Below are 14463 nucleotides of genomic sequence, written 5' to 3'. Positions count from 1 at the left end.
TGACACTTTAAAAATCCATTTTGGCATAATGAATCCTATGCAAGTATCCAACACGGATTAGGGGCTGTATTACGCATTGTCATTTTATGTGCCGGGTGCGCCCAGCGCAAACAATGACAATGCACCCTATTACGATGTATGCGCTGCCCCCATGGCAGCACAAACCCGCGCTGCCCCTAGGGCAGCACATTCATGTGAAAACATGGAGTAGTCGCTCTGTGTTTTCACAGTGCAGGCGGCAACCCAGCTGGCACTTTTAAAGGGATTAAGAGATCTCCTTGCAGGCGGGTTCAGTCAGTGACTGCACCTGCCTGCTAGTGGCTGTCTGGGGGTGACCCCCATTCTCCCCTCCAGAGGGCTGCAATCAGGGGGCACACTGACAGTGCACCACCTTTTAGGTGGCGCACTGTCAGTGCACATCCTGAGGGTTTCTTTGCCTATGCACCCGCGTTTGTAATACGGTATGGGCGTAGAGGCAAAGGAATTCCCTCATTTGCATAGGGCACACCCCTTTGCCAATGAAGGAAAGACCCCTGATGGTAGCGCTGACTGTTTAAGTGCACCAGCACTATCGGTATTACTGAAGGAGACGCACAAGTGTCTGCAACCCCTTCTGTGGTACAAAGTGCCCCAGGGGCAGGCAAAGCGGGTGCAAACGCCCCTTGCGCACTTACTCTAATAAGGCCCTATAAGTGCTATGTTTGCCTACAAAAGAGCACACCAAACATTCACCAATTAGGCCTTTACAAAAATACATAACCACAACCTCTGAACCTGAAAATGTATAGTTCAAAACACTTAATTTAATTTTGGTTTACCTGCTTTTGTGCTGTTTATTTTCCCTTGTGTCTCCTTATAGAAATTTTAGTAATTAATATGCAGACAACTAGAATCATGACTCTGTACTTTAGGAAATCTAACTCTTGTGATTAAGTATTATAAGAAAGAAGCGTGCATTACCTAATTTGTCCTATGTAACCTCTGATTTATAGGCAAGAAACATCTAATCTAATGCAGCGTGTATGTGTATAATATAGATATATATATATATATATATATATTTTTTTTTTACCTACTGGCAGTCGCCAGTAGCTATTTATTGTTAGAATCTAGTTTCCATAGGAAAAGCATTTATTGACTTGCCTACAACTTTGGCGTTGTTTGACCAATCTTCATGAAAATTTCCCCAAAAAGTGTCAAAGTAGGTTCTGTTTGTCATGGAACGTTTGGGGGTGATCCGTGCAGTGGGGACTGAGAAACAGGGGCGCAAAAGAAGGTTGCGTTTGTAATGTCAATTCCCATAGGAACGCGTTGTAGGACCTACAACCCGAACCGCTGGATGGAACTACATGAAATTTGGAAGAAAGGTGGTTGTTGTTACACAGATTGTGCTATTTGGTGTAAATCTGTTAAGTAGTTTTTGTGAAATGAAATCCGAACAATAAAGTGATATCTCTGACCGTGGATATTTCACAACAGTTTTGCAGTGATTGCGGTTAAATCGTGACATGTTCGAGGTAAATCGCGAAAGCGCGCGCCAATGGGAATGCTGTGATTGGCTGGACACAATCTGAACAGAAAGTTACGGCCGCCATTTTATTGACTGGAAATGGTTCCCGGGGATGAAAATATGTATCAAAGCTTAGATAAGGGGTCACGGTGGAGATATTCTGACCTCATGTTTGATAAATGGGAGTGTTAGTGACACAAGTTATGTGACGAAAATAGATTTTTTTTTATCACACGCAATATTTGTGACAAAGCTGCGACAGCCAGCGCAGCCCCACCGTGAACCTTCGCAAATATTGTTGGAAATATAAAAAATATACATATTTGTACACACTCGCCAGTCACTTTCACATTCATGTACGCACTCTCCAACTCACTCACTCTTATACACTCATTCACATGCCCACTCCCACACATACATCCAGTCACATACCCATGCACCCACTCACATAACCATTCAGGCACTCATGCAACCACTTACAGACTCACTCCGAGAGTGATGCACCCATCTACAGACTCACTCAGACTCGCGCACCTACTTAGAGACCCACTCATAGACTTATGCGCACAGTTTCATACCCACTTAGAGATTCTTACACCCACCGGGCACTCATACAACCACTCATAGACTCACTCAGATACTCATGCACCCACTTACAGACTTGCTCGGAGAGTCACACACCCATGTACAGACCCACACACTCACTTATGTACTCACAGATCCACTGAGACACACACACCCACTGACACCCACTGAACCACTCATACACCCACTCATTGGTCCACTCAGACACCCAGTCACTCACACACTCCATCACAGACTCTTAGAGACTTATGCACTCAGTCACCCACTCATACATTCAGACTCACACACCCACTCGCAGACTCACTCAGATATACATGTATCCACTCACTCACACACTCAAAGACTCACATCTACTCACAGTCTCACCCAGACACTCACTGTCCCAGTCACAGACCCACTAGACACTCATGCATGCACCCATTCACTCACACTCACTTATGCTCACAGACCCATTGAGACACTTATACACCCACTCAGACCCACTCAGATACTCAAACACCCATACAGTCACTCACATACAGTCACTCACAGACCCACTCGGACTAATGCACCTAGACACTGATACAGACTCGCGCACCCACTCACAGTCCCAGTCAGAGACCTAGAGACCCATGCACTCACTCACAGCACCACGCAGACACTCACGCTCCCAGTCATGGACCCACTGAGACTCATGCACTCACTCACAGACCCGCTCAAACAGTCATGCACCCACTCACCCACTCAGACACCGAATTAGACACTTATGTATCCACTCACAGACCCAGTCACTGTCATATACTTACTTTCAAATGCACTTATGCACATACTCACAGGTTGACTGAGAGACTCATGCAGCCAATCACAGACCCATTGAGACACGGATGCACCCAGTAATAGATGCACTGAGACAGTCACGCAGTTCGTTACAGAACCATCAACAGACTGATGCACCGTCTCACAGATCCACTGAAATACGTATACAGTGAATGAGAGATTTACTGATACAGTGATGCATGCAGTCACATATTCCACTGAAAGAGTTATACTATGTGTTGATCTAGGACTCAGTTAGTAGCTGTGGAAGTTGGAGTGGGTGTATGAAAGGTTATAAGGAGGTGTGAGTGGGTGCTTCATCGATTCTGTGGCTGAGGCAATCAGTGATGTCATTTGAGATGTCACCAGTAATGCCACTGACCAGGTCATGAGTGATGTAATATGTGAGGTCATAAGCAGTCCATTGCGGGGGCGTGTTATAGTTAGCTCAGCTAACTATAACTGCTGAATTTCTATGGTTTTGTGAGAGTGAAATGTCAGCCTAACTATAACGTCCCTGTAACCTTTGATTTTTTTAATTGAGTGCCTTTATATATAACCAAAGCTGTCAGCATTCAAACTGACCACTTCTTTCTATTGCAAGTCAGTAGAGAAGTCTGACAGCTCCTAATGACTACCGCTGCAATCTGCGGTAATATAGGCCACAATTAATCATTCTGCTCTGTAAATTTGCATTAAAAAGACACAAAAGTGATACTTATACTATAAAGCAGACATATTAAAATGTTACATTGACCAAACTAGGCCTAGCCATGGTTTCAAATTGAACTAAAATGCTCATGAAATGGAAAACAGAAGAGCATGGAATCTTGTTTTGCCTCTTTCCAGCCTGTTCACAGAGGAGCTTCAATTGTGACCTTCACTCTTTCATTAAATATGCAAAATTCAGTTTGTTCTAAAAATCAATCAATCAAGTAGTACTTGTATAGTGCAGCTTAATACCCAGGAGGGCTGCAGATTTCAGTTGAATAGCCCTTCCGTCCCTTCCTGAAGAGGGTCATCGAGGGTGCAGTGCGGAGGTGAAGGAGGAGGGCATTACAGGCTTTGGCAGCAAGGTGTGTTAAGGATCGTCCTCTGGAGCTGCAGCAGTGAATACTTGATATCTGTGTGAGGGCAAGGTGTGCAGAGCGAAGATTCCTGGTTGGACGGCGGAAGTACAGGCGGTGGTTCACGTATGCGGGTCCTTGGTCATGGAGGGCTTTGTAGTTGTTGGTTAGAAGTTTGACCTGGCATTTCTTCTGAACTGGAGGTGATTCAGGTGCTGGGTGAAGTGTTTCCTCTTGGGCAGGTTGACGATCAGTCCGGCAGCAGCGTTCTGGATAATCTGGAGTCTTTGCATTGAGGTCTGTGGAGGTGCCTGCATAGAGTGCATTGCTGTAGTCTAGTTGGCTAGTGAGGAGGGCCTGCATCACCGTTTTTCTAGTGCTGATGGGGAGCCATCTGAAGATTTTGCAGAGCATGTGGAAGCAGGCTAAAGAAACAGTGTTGACCTGACGTTTCATGGACAGTTTGCGGTCTATGCAGAGGTTGCGGGTGTGGTCTGTCGGCATGGTGGAGGGTCTGAGCTCCGCCAGCCACCAGGAGTCATTCCAGAGAGCAGTGTGACTGCCGAAAATCAGAATGTCCGTTTTGTCCGAACTGAGCTTCAAGCAGTTGCCCTTCATCAAGGTGACTACGTTCTTCATACATTTGTGGAAGTTGGTCTTCATTGAGGTGGGTCAGCTGAGAGCGAGAGGACGGGCCGGGTAGTGTTGGTGAGCAGCGTATTGTCAGAAAGCTGGGTATGGTCTTGCTAGGCCTGCAACATTTACAAAATGTATTATTTTATTTTCCTGATGTTCTCGGTGAGGACGGATTTACAACTACATGCAAATTAAAGGCCACTTCACTCGGCCCAATTGAGATGCGGTTTATATTTTCAAATGTGCTAATTTCAAATTTGACTCCTACCCACTAACTTCAGTGGCTGCCCCTTATGCAATGGCTCTAGAGGAGAGAGCATGCAAATTGGCAAAACCTCCCCCAAAGTTTGTCAGCACTGAGATTTCTCTCTGAGAGAAATCTACTATCCTGAAGAATGTGGCTTAAAAATCTGGGTTGCCACCAAAACGCGTCGATGCATAATTTGACACTAAATCAGGAGGGCATTGAAGAACACAGTAGACATTAATGATTCAATGAGGCTCTCTGATAAGAACAAGGAACCATGAAGATTGGTGACCGTAAAGACACAAGTGATTATCTATTGTACTCTCCCTGACTATGTTTACGTGTTCTGTGATGTATTGTCTTTTATTGTAAAATAGGGCCCCTCCCAAAGTATCCTATCATCATTATTGGCTGACCCTCCAGGGTGTATATGCATTTTGTGTAGCTTCATCTGTTTCTTAAATAGTTTATTAAATACCTCCTTTGAAATTATTGTTAGTCTAGAGCATGAATCAAACATGCCATCAACCTGGAGGTCTTAAAACCTTACCACATCTTTGAGATTGTTAGACCATCCATCAGCCATCTGCAGTACTATTTCTTCGCACACCTCAAACACACATTCTTTCACAGGTTTCTTGCTACTAGAGCTACTTCTGGAGCATACAACGTCCTTTCCTCCCACACTTATTACATACAGCTTTCATTGCTGGGAATTCCTTACTGTTCGCCATCTGTAGCATTGCTCCTTCAAGGCGCGGACACTCCTCTTGTGCTTTGTCATAGGAGTTCCCTTAACTATTTGTACCCCATTTTTATCATCCCCAGCCATTTGTAAATTGCCCTTACTATTGGTGCATTGCATAATTTCTTTCACACATCATCATGCACTCTACTTGTTTTGCCACAACCAACACATCTCCCAAGGAAGGATCATCTTTTAACCAAAGTTCTTACCATATGCTTTCAATTTTAAAATTAAACAAAAATTGGTCACTGATGCGTTTATCATGTTTGCTCCTTAATCTACCTCCAAAGTCTTGCTCAGTCATGCCATATGAGGATGCCAATTTACATAACTCAGACACAAATTCCTCTACTGTTTCTCCTTCCTTTTGTGAGTGCTTCCCAAAATGATAACGCTTCATGATAGGAAGGAAATTTCTAATTTTGTTATGCTCATTTCATATTTATTTAACCCCCTGGATTCTTCAGACCAAAGAACAGGTGGATGCTCTAGGATTTCTTGACACTCTGCTCCTAAACAATGATGAAGTAGTGCTATCTTCTTCTTTAGACCCACATTTGGCCCACACACTATGGAGTAATTGTGAAAAACTTTTTTCCATTTGTTCCACTTCAATGGTGGTTCCCCAGAGGACGTTATAAAGAATGGACAGTGCACACCCTCGTCAGGAAGCTGCATACCCTTTACCCTGGCACCAGAAGTGGACAAGGGCGTCAGATAGTCATCTCTTTCTAATTCTTTATGCACCCGACGGAGTTTGAAATCACTACATTCCTCCGGCACAGTTTCTTTCTTTCCCAAGTCAATAACTCAAGTGGTGAACAGGGATCATGTTGGGTTCACCATTAAGTCACCACAGCAACTGCCACTAGTAGCCAATGATTCACTGATCAGGCTGACAGCCAGTGACCATCCGCAAAAAAACTCACTGTGTACCACGGAGCGTTTGACACAACAATCCTAGTCGTGTAACCTGGGTACCCCCCTTCAGAGTGGCCACGCTCCGTCTTCCTGCTACATCGAGTGCTTGTTGAGGTGTACCTGGAAGTATCCTGTTCTTGTCACCAGTGTCTAATGCAAGATAAAAGGATTACGCAATAAACATACCGGAGAGTGAAGAGAAGCATCAGGTTTATTCCATACACCCTAGTGATACTACTAAACTGGCAGTTGGTATGCTGTGGCTGTGTTGTATGGAATAAACCCGATTCTTCCCTTCAGTCTCTGGTCTGCTTATGGCATAAACCTTTTATCTTTATTGTTTCAGCTTTATTACTTAACTATTATACTTTGTTTCAGCTTGCAAAGTCATACAAAATACAACACAAATTAAAAATTCAATTAATTTCAGTTTGTAATAGAATAGTTGAAATAACTTTTGTTTAGATTGTTTTGGTCATTTATTCTACAACTGAAGGTTTGTAGATCTTGTGGCTTTCTATGTTACATATATAAAGTACGTTGCAGGCGAGAAGATAGCCTTTAAATCTACTGATAACTTAAAAACAGTGCCTCCCTGAAGGGTCTAGTTTTGTGTCCCAAACATGATGCAATTACCCACATAGAAGCATAAAGTGCATGACTGTTTCAAAGACAGTAACATAATGTGTTCACATTATGTTACTGTCTTTGACCATCTTGACCATTCAGGTTTTAAAATGTTTTTTGAGACTTGCACGAGCTTGGGTAGCACCCGGATTACATCACATAGTTCAATGTGACTTGCTTCCCCACACCAGTAGCTGAGCATTAATGGGGTATATGGCTGCTTGTTCACAGAGATTAACTTTCTCATCAGTCACGATACCACTAAAATGCCAAGACAAATGTTCTGCTTTCATTAAAATCCGAAGATCCCCCTTGCGGATCTTCACCCAGGAGTTCTAAATATGTAGAATTGTGCATATGGTGTGATAGCTTGTTTCCCTACATCTGCATCATTGCCATTATTGTTTTTTTTTAAAATATGAAACACTAAAATTGATTTTGAAAAATAAGACAAGAAATACATTCAATTATAACAGTAAATGAAAAACATTACTTACAATTTTGAGTTTGCTGAGGATTTGCGAAGCTTTTCAACAGACATGTTTGCACATTCAGGCCCAGTGAAGTTTAATGGGAGGGTTCCCTTGCCAGATTAAAAGACCCTGACGGTCATGGGTTACTAGAAATGGCGTAAGGTGCCCTAGTAACTATAGGTCATAGGTTAACATGTTTCGTGCCTGATCGGTTAGCAAGATCCATGGCGCTTCATCTGGACCGGGTGTAGTGAATAAAAATGTGAGACATAGTGGGGTCAAGAACCCTAATCGATCAGGGCAGGCGACACCCGTGTATAGCTACGGTGTAGCTCAAACTAAATAGTTCCCCCACTCCTGTCGCAACCTACTAGAAGGTAAAGAGATGCTCCATAGGCTAGTGCTTGCGGGCACCCATCTGTAATGGGAGTTATCCAGGAGAGCAACGTCGTGCATCACCTACCAACCAGCACGTCTGCCTGCATATGCGAAACATGTTGACCTATGACCTACTGTTACTAGGGCACCTTACGCCGTTTCTAGTAACCCACAACCTTCAGGGTCTTTTAATCTGGCAAGGGAACCCTCCCATTAAACTTCACTGACTCTTGGTATCTTTTAGTCAGTTTTATCCTCTACGTAACCACTCACTACTTACTAAGGACCCTCTTTTCCACACACCCGCACTGATCATACGGCAGTCTGTACAAAAGATCTCCGCCAAAGTGACCCTTCGGGGGACCCGTAGGGCATTGCAGAGCCGGCCCGACAAGGAGCAACCGCCCGCTGATGAATCGGGACATCCTTCGGGGTGTGTGAGGGCATCATGAGACAAGACTAGCACTTGCCTCTAGACAGTAGTTCTACACCTAGGCCCGCCCCCTTCCCTTTCTCTTGGTCAATCTGCAGGTGACTTTCTGCACCTTGCTTTGGGACAGTTACCCCCCCTTTTTGATTAGTGTTCAGCACAAGGAGCACGGGTACTGGACCACAATAAGCTCCTTGTCTCCCCCTTCTATTAATCCATTAATATACAGTGTAAATAAAAAAGGTGCCAAAACGCATCCTTGTCTTACCCCTTTCTGTATTGCAAACATAGCCGTGCACTCCCCATTAGTCCCGTAACGAACCCTAGCTTTAACGTCGCTATACAGCTGCCTCATGAAGTCAACAAGTGGTATTTCCACACCGAGATCTTCTAGGGTCTTCCATAATTTATCATGCATGACACAGTCAAAGGCTGCAGTTAGATCTACAAATGCCAAATATAGGGGCCTATTAGGATTGCGTTTTTTCCGCATCCTCCGGGCCGGCGGAAGTCACCGCCGGCCCAGAGGATGCGGAAAAACCGCAGCGGACCCACCAGAGACCCACCGCCACATTAGGATGGCTGGTGGGTCCTGTTTTCTGTCCGCAGCAATTCCGCCGCAGTTGGCTTACAACCGCAGCGGAAAAGCTCTAATATGGTGGAGGTGTCTCTCAGACACCGTCCACCATATTAGGAAATGCTTGAGAAGATGCTTTTCCGTGGCGGATTTTCCGCCGTGGAAAAGCATGTTGAACTTCACTGCGGGGGCCCGTTGCGGGCCCCCTAGGTGAAGGGGGGATGGGGGGTGCACATGGGGGGTACCTATGGTACCCCCCTGCATTTGTATGCAGAGATCGGCAGGCACCGCGCGGTGCCTGCCGCTTTCTGCATACAAAAGCAAAGTATGCATTTTTTACATTGCGGCGGGTGCAGCTTGAAGCTGCACCCGCCGCAATGTTAAGGATAGAGGATGTGACCGCCACCCTGGCGGTCACATCCTAATCTTCACGGGGGGAACGCCGCTGTCCATGCGGACGTTCCCCCCTACTCTATGGTGGCGGACGGACTCAGGTCCGTCCGCCATCATAATAGGCCCCATAGTCTGCCCTGCTTGGCCCGCGTATACTTTCCCAGAATGATGTTTCAGTTTAGTCCCTGCTCGATCGTGCCTAGACCCTGTCGGAAACCGTATTGTAGTTCTGTTATAATACCAGTGTCTTTGGCCCAGACCTGTAATCTGCTCACTATGATGCGACCCATCACCTTAACTAAAGAGTCTATCAGTGAGATTGGTCGATAACATTTAGGATTGTGACGGTCTCCCTATTTAAAAATTAGAACCAAGATTGATTCCGACCATGTTGGTATAAATCCGGAAGAGCAACACACTGCTATTCCTCATATTAGCAAAGGGCCCCAGAGAAACAGATTTGATTTATAAATGTCTACAGGCACTCCCTCAGGGCCGGGAGCTTTCCCGCCCAACCTTGCATTAATGGCACACTTAACTTCTTCAAGGTAAAGTGTACATCTATTGGATAGTGATTGGGTGACATTAACTCCTGTGGTTGTTGGGCCATAACCATTGATATCTCATGTACATTATCATTATATATTTTCGAATAATGGTCCTCCCATTTGTCCTCACAGATGGTTATCTCTATGGATGGTGTATCTCGGGGGGCCAAAAAAGGAGCATTTACTGCCTTCCAAAATCCTGTGTTATCTCTAGTTGCAGTGGCTTCATGCAGTGCTAACCATCATTTGTCTCTTATCGTGCCTTTGCATTCTTTAAGGGCGCCCTTCTAGACCTCCCTGGCCAGTTTGATTTTTTTCTGGGTTTCTAAAAGGCTTATGTAGAACATGTTTCAAATTACTATAAGCTTTTGTGTATTTGGCATTAAACCAACAATGTTTTCTGTCGTAATATTTTTTGTTCTCCACAAATAGGGCCCTCTCTGGTGATCAGCGTCAATTAATTTTAAAGCCCAAGACTAATTCAAAGGCCTTAAGGAGATCCATTACTACCAGGAAATGGGAACATGGGGACCCCAAAGTAAGAAGTAAGTAATCCACATATAAAGTGATTTTATGTTCCACAGAGCCAAATTTAATATATATATGATGTTTTCTGTTTTTCAGATTGGGCAAGTGGGGCGTTGTATAAATAGGGCGAATAAAAGTGAGAAGAGGAGACACCCCGACTAGTGCCCTCTACAGTCCAAATATATTCGACTTTCAATGCAATTTTTACCCACTAAGAGGATGTAAATATGAAATATAGTTTTAGGACTTTGAATTTCATTTAAGATTAAAAAACAGTACACTGCTGGTGAAGATTCCAGATATGAAGTCAATAATGTAAGCGAAATAAAATCTGGGTGTTATCACCACAGTTAGAGGAAGGGAACATGCAGCAAGGTGTAAATTTTTCCACTAAATGCTGGGCAATGCAATAAATGATTGTTTTTCAAATACTGGATGTCGTTTACTGGGCAGTCAGACCATTTTCTTAAATGTAGATTTGAAACAGATTTTAGATATGAGTCTGTGTTATGACTGCCAATGTGTGACAGTCATAACTAGAATGAGGAAGCTATTAAGACTACATCCAACTCAGCCCAACAAAGTCTCAATACCCCTGAGGGCATGTTCAGCCCAGATAAACAAAATAAGTGAGTGTTTACAGGTAGTTAGAAAGATTAAAGCACTGAATGCCCCCTGACAGTTTCTGATGGAGTCAGGAGGATCTCTGAATAAAAAGGGTGGGTGCATCTGAGGTGGACACACTGAGCATGGGCTTGTAACAGACGTTCCACCAATTGGTTATTATGCTATCGTTCAAGTGCTCTGACCTGCCAAAGTTTAGATATCAGATTCTGTCAAGAGTGGCAAGCAGTGGGATTTTAAATTCTATTCAATTTTATTGTAGAATATTCAAAATCAAAATATTCATTAACAGAGGGCAACAAAAACAACAAATCACACAACCGCTGTACCTATGAAAAAAATGGTGCAATTTTTTGCTAGATATGTTGTTAATACTAATCACTACATTTAAAGAGTGATTCCAAAAATAACAGAATTAGACACCATACACTTCTTTCAGGTAAAATAACCAACACTCTGTGCTCTAGTTGTCAGTTACGACAATGGGGTAAGTGTGTTTCCCAGAACACATCAGGAGAAGGTTCAACGTCTGACTATGAAATTACACTTCTATAGTTAAAACAGAGTGCACTAAGATAATCTTACTACTACTGGGTTGTGTTTACCAGGAAGGAAGCATACAGCAGCCAACTTTCGGCGTGCTTGTATGCATGTTAGCGGGTTCGGGAAAGCTCCGTTGCTAGGACAGCTCCAAGCTTTCTTAACATAACATAACATTGTTCTGACCTACAGGAGCCTCTGCAAGCAAACTCTCCTTATGTACAAGACAGTAGGTGCAAAAATGGATACTACAGCCATACAAATGCCATATGAGAATGTTCCTTCATGGTTAGCACAGCATGAACTTTCAAGAGGTAGGGAAATCTTTGCCTATATTCTTAGAGCCATGTAAACATTTTTGAGGTAGGCCCATGAATGTTTACACATCCTGACAGCTAAAACCTCTGAATGAGCTCAGTTATATAAATAGCCTATTAGCCACCTAGGTACATGGGTAGATTGCAGGTTTGATATCGTCCTATTCTGCCAGCAGCAAGTCTAGTTTTCTGAATGCTGAAGACAAATAACATTTGTAAAGCAAGACAGTTACTTGACAGCGAACGTTGTATCTAGCCCTAATTTAATGGCAAGATAGTGTTTTTCGTTATAGTCTTTTGAGTGGTATATTCGTCAGTGTTTGATGAGTATTTGCAAACATTATAATACTGTTCCTGGTAACCTTTCCTACCATACTAGAGAACAACATAGGCAAGATTCTCAGCAGAATTGTCCCCAATGATACATTCAGCATTTTAATTATTTGTTTCAAATGATCTGTGTGCCGGAGAGCCAAATACATGCCAGATTTGCAGAACATTATTTTATAATAAATTTTCCTACAATAATATTCAAATGAAATTGTTCAGATTTTCTGTGGGTATCCTGAATATGTAGCATAGATAAGACCAGAGAAGTTCAGTATTTACAAAAGCATGGCAGCGGATGAATGTGCTAAAGAACAAACAACAAGCATTTACCAGTAAACCATAATCCAGACCCGTCACATCACTATAAAACAATGAATGTTCAGATTTGCTTTCGCAATGCCAGATGTGCAGTGGCTCAAATCGCACCCTACATAAGTCATCCCGGTAATAAAACTGTAAATGTAGCAATTATTCGGTAAGACTCCTGACAATAACAATCCGAATATAGAGCAAGTTACTTACCTTCGGTAATGCACTATCTAGCAGCAGTTTCCGTACCTTAAGAATTATCCCTAGGAATTAGACTGGATCTGGACTTTTTTTGTGAGCAGTATCCCTGTATGCTGGTAGGTGGAGTTGTTAGGCTCCATGTGGGGTCGTTGTCGTCTGTGCCAGAAGTGATGTGCGTGATATTTATATAGGGGCTATCCCAGCACGCTGACATCAGTTTATTTTCGTGACTTTCTACGCCACAAGCGCAGAGCCACGAAGAACACTGACCAATTTTGTAGAACTAGGGACCTGAAAGGGGAACAGCCCTGTACCTAGAAATAAGTTCATAGATTAAGGAGGGTGGGTGGGTTTAGGAAGGAAAAAACAAGTTATTTACCTATACACTGTGGTTCTCTAGTATTGATATCTTCTATACATTCGCATGATTGAATCTTCACTGTGTTCATGGTGGGAGTCCCACGATAACAGTAAAATAGCAGTTTAACTGCGTAAAGGATAATCTCTATTGAAAATCAATAGCATTTAGTAACCAGTTAACCTCATTAAAGAACATCACAGACCCAGAGTATCCATCCCCTGCAGGGCCACCAAACCTCCGATTTCGAGCATGAATGTAGTTAGTAAAATAATAAAGGTATGGAAAGGTGCACCAGTAAGGGGAGGACGAAGGGCCACATGTGAATCTATAAAAGATATAAACACTGGAGAACCACAGGTAAGTAACTTGTTTTTTCTCCAGTATTGTATGTTTTACAGATTCACATGCTTGCATCAGATTAGTAAGCAGTACATAATGGATAAAGGAGGTGGGAAAAACAGGTGAACCGTCCACCATGGGGGCGTGGCTTGGTAAGCCACGATGGCGGCGGCGTTTTGCTGAGGCTCCGCGATCGGGCTCGCATCCTGCCCATTACCAGGGATCGCCGTGAGCCTCAGCCAAAGCAACGACAACTGACAGAAGTGGCAGCACCGGGGGCTTCACCCGAAAGAGTCGTGACCGCTGCTGAAGTGCGGTACCGACAGGAAGAAGCTTTGTTTGCCGGGACGAGGAGCCGGACCGCAAGATGGCGGCCGCGTCCCCGGCCACCTAGACCCTGAGTGTCCGCACCCCCGCAGTCGGTCCGGAGACCCTGGGGACCGCGTACACATTGAGGCGGCGGAAATCTTGACAGGTCGGCGTCCCTGATTACTGAAGGCTTGTGCACCACGGGACTCGCCGCGACGAATGCGCATCGGCGCACAAGATGGTGGACGCCAGCCCGGAGCCTTGCCCCACCTGCACCTCTACCCGACTGGTTGCCGGTCTGGCCGCTGGGCACTGAGGGACGCCAGCCAGCGCACCACCATCGCGGCGCCCGGATCCCTCGGCGGCGGAGCAGCTCCTGACGAGTGGTGAGTGCCGGCCCCCCCCCTCCCCCCTGGGGGCCCCCACCACTACCTCCACAGCGACCTCCAGGCCCCCCTTGAGACCCCCAGCGGTCATCCCACATCCACGCCGTGGGCCGGGGACCGATGCTGCATTGACCCCCCTGGCGCAGCGGACGGCGCTGCTATTCGAGCTGCCTGACCTCGGCATGGCGCCCGGAGAGGCCTAGGAGCCTCGCCCCACCTGCACCTCTACCCGACCGATTGCCGGTCCGGCTGCTGGGCACTGAGGGACGCCAGCCAGCGCATCA

General features: G+C 44.8%; 1 protein-coding gene and 1 long non-coding RNA gene across 4 annotated transcripts in view; one reads left to right on the top strand and one right to left on the bottom strand.

Moving 5' to 3' along the window:
* AKT1 (AKT serine/threonine kinase 1) overlaps positions 1–14463 on the bottom strand; it is a 405158-nt gene that overhangs the window by 89489 nt on the left and 301206 nt on the right. The window lies entirely within an intron of this gene.
* The window catches only part of LOC144781433 (uncharacterized), an 86894-nt gene continuing 82796 nt past the window's right edge, over positions 10366–14463 (top strand). The window contains exons 1-2 of one of the 2 annotated variants that reach the window (XR_013600985.1): positions 10366–10473; positions 10560–10684. This is a non-coding gene — a long non-coding RNA (uncharacterized LOC144781433). Of the gene's footprint in view, positions 10481–10559; positions 10685–14463 lie in introns of both variants that reach the window. The other variant, XR_013600984.1, reaches the window with a different exon arrangement.

The sequence above is a fragment of the Lissotriton helveticus genome, chromosome 9, assembly GCF_964261635.1.
Source record: "Lissotriton helveticus chromosome 9, aLisHel1.1, whole genome shotgun sequence".
Lineage (NCBI taxonomy): Eukaryota > Metazoa > Chordata > Amphibia > Caudata > Salamandridae > Lissotriton > Lissotriton helveticus.
Note: the sequence above shows the minus strand (reverse complement) of the source record. Positions and strands in the feature narration are given on the sequence as shown.